The sequence below is a fragment of the Anopheles stephensi genome, chromosome 2 (genome assembly GCF_013141755.1).
Source record: "Anopheles stephensi strain Indian chromosome 2, UCI_ANSTEP_V1.0, whole genome shotgun sequence".
Lineage (NCBI taxonomy): Eukaryota > Metazoa > Arthropoda > Insecta > Diptera > Culicidae > Anopheles > Anopheles stephensi.
Genome location: NC_050202.1, coordinates 41450324 through 41457257, shown reverse-complemented (window position 1 = coordinate 41457257; position 6934 = coordinate 41450324).

The window sequence follows — 6934 nt, the reverse complement described above, 5'->3', positions numbered from 1 at the left end:
TTGATTCGGGCACCGGTATCGGTACTTCGTCCATTTGCAGCTTTCACATTGACCAAAACTTTGCTCATCAAAGCTGCTCCTATTTATTGCTCTGACATAGCCTAAGAGCGGGAAACGTACTTGATGGGACGGTGAGAAAATGAAAGGGCATAGTTCGGTTTACGACTTATGATACTGAATCGAATAACAAATGGTTCGCCGCGCTTAATGCCCACCATAGATGATGGTGGACCGGTGCTTGAGATGGAAAGCGTCGATGAATGTTTGGGGAAATGTTTTCCACTTCACAAACTTGCCACCCACATCCCGAAGCCGAAAAGGTGTCGATTGCGATAGGTTTCAAAGATGATCATTGCAGGCTTCGAGATCGAGTGAAGGACAATACCGAAAGAACGGTGCCGTGTCCAAAGAGGCAGCAATTTACAATCCTTTTTTTCCCAGGGCAAATTCAACTCAACTCAAACTCAGGTGATCTTTTTTCAGGGAAAATTATTTCGACGTAAGTTAGGCAAAAATGTCGTAAATAACGCTCACCCCACAGGGCAATGCCCGAACAGCTGTGCAGACTCTTGTCTATTTTGTAAGAGAGCAATAAACCTTCCTCATTATGTTCTCTGATGCCCATACTTTGCAGACGCAAAAGGGCATGAACTTGGGAATAACTTGTTCTTGAAAGCAACGTCATAAGGCGCAAAATATGGCCATAATTAATCATTGGAGCAAATGCCAAACTATTTTTAGCATCAACTGATTTTGGTGGCGCAGCGGAGAATTGAGGATAATTGAATTAACTAAGAATCAACCAAGTTGTTCAAAATAAAAATAAATCGGATGCAAGATCATGCAAACAAACTTTTCAAGACTCATTCATATTGTATAAGTGGGACTGTTAGTATCCCATGAAATAAGACTGAACAGATATTCCTGCTTAAAATATTGCCTGTTTGAACCTTTTAAATGGTATTATTCCTGAAAATATTACCGACAAATACAAAGAGATTCTTTCTGAAGTACTCGGTGATCCTACTGTATAAGTTGTGGGATCCTAACTAACCACTTAAGCTAACCTCTTAAGCAAGGTTTGTTGTTAGAAATCCTTACTTCCCTCAATACGTAGTATTGAAATGATATTCTAGCTTCAAATATCAATACTATCGATGATTACAAGGTATGCAAAGGTTTGGAAATCCTAATGGCAATCTGGTCGGAATGTTGTTCTCGAAATATCTATCGTTTCCTATTCTTAGAGTCTGCTGGCTTCCCGGGAAGTAAAACCAACTTGTAACAAAATATTTGATCATTCAGATACCACAGGTTACCTCGTTTCAGTCTTCTCAATGGTTCTTCATTTAGCTCATTCGTGAATCACAACTCCAACGTCACTACTCAATCTTGCCGATTTGTTCCAGTCATGATCAATATTTCACATTCAGCACACTTTGCTCACTTGTGAAACTCATCCAAATCCAGCCACACGACCGCTTCTCGAGTATGTTATCACAAAGTCCAACTCTGCTCTGCTCGCGAGTGTTAACCGAAATGTCGAACTGAAAAAAAAAACATCACAAGCCAACCAATTTCGCCTCATTCCATTTCTGGTGTACGAATGTGATTATTTTTCCAGCGAAGAATATCCCGTTGGCAGGACAACTTCTGCGCGATGCTTCGGTGGCTTTGTTTTTGATGTCTTCATTTTTTATCTCGTCCCGCTCATGGCTTAATTTCAGGCTCCCCACGCTCCCGTGCTTCTGGCTGCGAGGGATGCAAACAGTGCTTCTATTGAACGCGGACGAGTCCCACGAAAAGCGAAAACTTAACGAGAATGAAATTAGTTTTCCACTTTCATGCATTCCGGTCGCCAAATTCAACATGGCCGTGTCTCTAGGGATACGGGAAGGATCCTCTTCCTTTGCCGAAATGATTGCCCTTTTGCCATGCTGGGCTTGGTTTGCACTCGTCCCCGTCTCGTTACTGAACCGCCGCACTCGTGGGCCCGTTCTGAGCACGAAATCTTACAATCGCAAAACTTAATCGCTTTTTAACTGCCTCTCTTCTTGCCAACGCTTGCCTTCTCAGACGTCAACACACGCGCACACACTGTGTGCCATTCCTAAAGTCATCAGAATTAAAATTAGTTTAGCAAATATTTACACACAAACACACACAGAGCCAGACACATGGTGGCCAGTAGCAGATCCCCGCATAACTACGATTATTTGACCTTGTATGCGGCACACATTCTACACGCCCGCAGAGGTTCTTGTTTCCTCCGGATGAGGTGATCCACACACACACACACGAGATCTTACCAGTGCGATGCCTTCTTCATCTCCATCTGCAGGTCGGCCGATAAGCATACAAAGAAATTGCGCACATTCCCAGGGGAACCCAAATAAAACGCTATTTACAGAATTTTGCCACGGAAAAGAAAGGTGGCTCAGTGTCACCGAATGAAGCTAATTCCATGAGCGCGGCTACGTATCCTGTACTTGATGGTGTACTTGGTGTTCTAACGACATCACCGCCGTACCGATACGCAAAGTGAACGCAATCGGGCACGGGGACTCATTCGCTATGCGACAAGAACGACAGCTAAATTATTCAACGAATCGGGAATTTGTCCTGCAGGAGCGCTGACAGTGCAAGTCCCCTGGGTGCTATGTAGTGGAATGAACGCGAGCAGGCTTTCCCGTGAACTACCTTCTAGGTCGTTTCGGTGCGACCATGACCACCGCGGCTAATGACTCGCGAATACGTGCCCTGCTGCTGCTGTTTCCATACTCGGTTCCAAACCCCCCTGACAAACCATTATCCCCCCCTGGCACATCCGGTGAAACGTATGCGCTCTGTATGTTAATGAGATTCATTATGAATTACGGATCCATTATTTGCAACGGTCGACGCCAGTTGCATACGAAATTGCGATGTGCGCGAGATCGAAAAACAAAAGCCAAGCAAAGCAAGAACCCTAGAGTGGCTTTTAAACTACTCGTCCTTAATGAGTATGTGTGTTTGTGTGTGTGTGCGGGTGTGTGCCTCACCGGTCGGGTCAACAATTGCATCAAGCACGATGAAAGTATCACTGCTGACCTGCATGAGATCCAAAATTTATACAGCCACACACATGCACACCATCTACGGTGGTGATAAAGATACTAATTAGAGGATCAAATTTAAATTGATTTAAATTGATTTCAGTGATTCCCGATCTCATAAAGTATTTATATGACAAGGACACTCGATTACCTCTTGATTGGTATCATTCCAAGAAAGATTAACACCACGGGTAAAGGCTTTGGAGATCAAGATACATCCTAATGTGCTATGAGATCAGATATCAGACTAGTACTACTGAGTGACTCATAGCATTGGATTGGTAATCTGTTTTCCCAAAATGGTTTAAAATTTTCATCATTATCAAGGATACCATTAAATGGTTTGTAACAATCCTTGTACACCAATGTTTAGAGTACAGAAAAGAGTAATAGAATTTGAGACAAAAAGCTGAGCTGGTCTAGTGGTAAAGGCGACAACTGTGGAGACGTCCCCTGGATGTGAGGAATGAGTAACCAACTACCTGGAATCAAAAAGGCAGGCATAACCTAAGAAGTCGCTAAGCGAAGAAGAAGAAGATGAAGAAGAAACAAAAAAGCTTACAAAAGGACACAAAGTTCTTATTAAAGTTAACTATAGACGCAAAAAAATTCCTAAACTGGGATTTTACGGATAAGCACTAAGACACTCGCATACTCATCACAACATGTTTTTATGATTGGTGGGTAATAAAAAGAAGCCTTTACTAGGTAGAACCAAAGAAACTTTTGGTGACAATTTGAGAATACTTTGAAGAGTCTAAAATACGAGGAAATATTTCTTGAATTGATTTAGCTTAAGTTGGTCCAATAAGAATAGTTAGCTTAACTAATCGCTGATAGTTACAAAATAAAACCATACTGTTGCATCTGAAGGAAATAAATCATTCAAGAGAAACGCATAATACAGTAATACAAAAATCAACCCAATTTTTTATTTCATTGTTGATATTGATTATTGATATTCGTTAGGCTTAGATCTGTATCATTGTTAGTTGGGCGAAGCGGTTGATACCAACACAACCCATAGGCAACCAACACTTCCTATTCGATAAACAATTATTAGAGCCATACCGATTTTTTAATTATGCCATACAATACTGTAGCATTTCAACAAGTACATTAATTTGCAATTAATAATGATGATCTAATTGGCCACCTGTTTTCTTGATTCTCCCAAGCAAATCCAATTGACCTACTTTTCGCAGTGAAAAAGTTCGCTTCCCTGCATTCCCAAAAGCTCACCCGTGGGCAAATCCAGCAGGACACAAATTAATTAATAAATTTCATTCATTGGCGCAAGGTAAAAATTAATGCATAATTAGTACATTGTACGCTCGGTCGAGATTAACCGTGAGCGATACTAAACGCGACATCAAGGGAGTGCCATTACGATCATTATGATCAACACAATTTTCACATTTCGCGATGCCACTGATAAAGCGACGCCAACGTTGCACGAGGTCAAGAAACCTCGAAAGATACCTTTCGGTAGCTACGCTACGGGAACGAACGTGTCAATGAAAATTTACAATCTTCTCTCCTTCTTCACGGGGTTCTCTCATTCGTTCGGGGAGGAAAACGGTGGCCAAACTTTACCCGTGAACTGCGTTGAAAAATCTAATTAAATGATAATGGCATACCGGTGCGATTGTGAGCATAAATTGCCGTTAACTTTTTCCGAACGTTTTGGACCGGAAGGGAAGCGGAAAAGCGGAACATCTTAACATCGCCGATAGCACCGATCAGTCGATGGGATAAGCGGTACTCGTTCCGTCTACTTCCGGACGAAGAATATGCGCGAATGCCCAAGAACAGTAATCAACCGGAAGCATCGACGCGGATGCTGATTTGTAGACCTTCACTGGTTGGTAGATTGCACATCATTACAAGATGCATAGAATAGTCGTGAATGCATGCTTGTAAAATTGCATCTATCAAGGCTATTGACGAGCTGCGCTTGGTGAAGGTACAGTAGTCAGCTTGATCGATTGTTTGCACACGGTTTTGTTTGCTGGTTCAGCAGCTTCAAACTGTTGCATCATTTAATACCTCATTGACTTTTCTTCGAAAGACAATTGGCTACGGTCAATTTGAAGTTCCGCCTTTGGTATTTTTCAATCCGGCAAATAATTTCCTAAATCCAACCGGAACAAACTTCATCAAAAGCGAAAGAAAGCCGATAGACTCACGATATTGACCATCACATGAGAGAAATATAATCTAGCCCAATGACGTGATCAAAGTACTTAGAAACGCATACCTTTTTAATTACTGGCAGCTCTGGAAGTGCCTGTTTTGGAACCGAGTCCTGGCCATTCGCCACTCGTTTTCTGCATCGCCGAGCTGACTTGAGTCGTTCCTTGACGCTCCATTAAAACGCTAGTAATTACATGTTCCTACATGCTACAACGAAACCGCTCACGATATCTGCACCATATGATGTGCGAACAAACTAGCTTTTTCGTGTCTACCGCTTGCTCGATTCCTGCTACTGCTCAAGGTCTCTCATGCGGTTGGGCATATTATATGATTTATGAAATCTTAATCGTCCGAACCAGCACAAATCTGGGCCCCGTTTTGTTACGGTTCCCATTTTCAACCTGGCAGCTTTATTGCATAGCGCTGTGCATACTGACTCGAACATGCACTTCATGCTACTGCTTGCATAAATTCAATTAATCATTCGTAAATTTGAGCACACTTCAGAAAGTACATTCGTTAAAAATCTACAAAAACACCACTATCCTCACTCAACCCACGTGAGCCGGAACGGAAATGTGTGGCCGAACGATACAGATTTACATATGCTTTCCTCTTAAGTACGTACGAAACCCTCGAGGGCGCCAAGGTGAAAGGTCAGTTACTTTGCTGCCGCTGCTGCTGCCGCTGCTGCTAGTGGTAAAAAGCATCCGACGACGGAACGGCGAGTTTTTGTTCACCGTTGCCTCAAACGAAGTTAATACGTTCCGGATGTTGAGAGCCCTCCCGGGGTGTGTGTGCAGTGTTCGTGCATCACGAAACCGAGGTGAAATTTCGACTTCATTTACTTGCACTTGCAAGCGATGCAAAACCTTGGATAAGAACCGATGCTTAGTTCCTTCCTGGGACGATATTTCCCCGGGTTCTAGCGTGCCTGAGCGCAAAACATGCACATGGCTCAAGGTCCATTCTTCCGGCCAGCAAGCCGGAAAGTTGCACTATGATCGTTACCGAACCACTTTCCCACACCCGATTCTTTCCCGCCCGCTTTGCTTCATCTTTTTCACCCCCGCCACGTAAGTCTTATTCGATTCCAATGGCTGGCCAGATGACGTGAACCGACAAAAAAAAAATGGAACTTACTCTCAACGAAGAGGCAGATTTTACACATGAACAAAACGGTGCAAACTACGCCATCGACTGCATCGGTCTTGTTGCTTTAGTGAACCGGAGCTTGGTTTGGTGATACCGATTGGAATGGATTATTATTCTTCCCCTCCGGTTCCCTATACACTGTCTCAAACGAGTTCTTAAGTATGCTTAATGATGAAGCTTTTGCACAAGATGCACTTGTGAAACTGTGGTCGGTGCAGTTTTCACGGAGTGAGAGTTTCTTCAGGAAAATAATTGATGCAGCCGAATTCGCTATTCGCAGAGCTTTTCGTGTGGTATGCGATTAAAATTTTTTGTCTTATTATTTTTTAGTCGTGGCGAGGATATTTTTTTGTTGTTGATGGTTGTTTATTGTTTATTATTATTATTATTATTATAAAATTTATTACCCGTCCGCCAAGCGGGCTTAACGAGAGCGTTCGTGAAATCAAAGTGGCTTGACAAATCGTTGAATCGACGCGTCATTC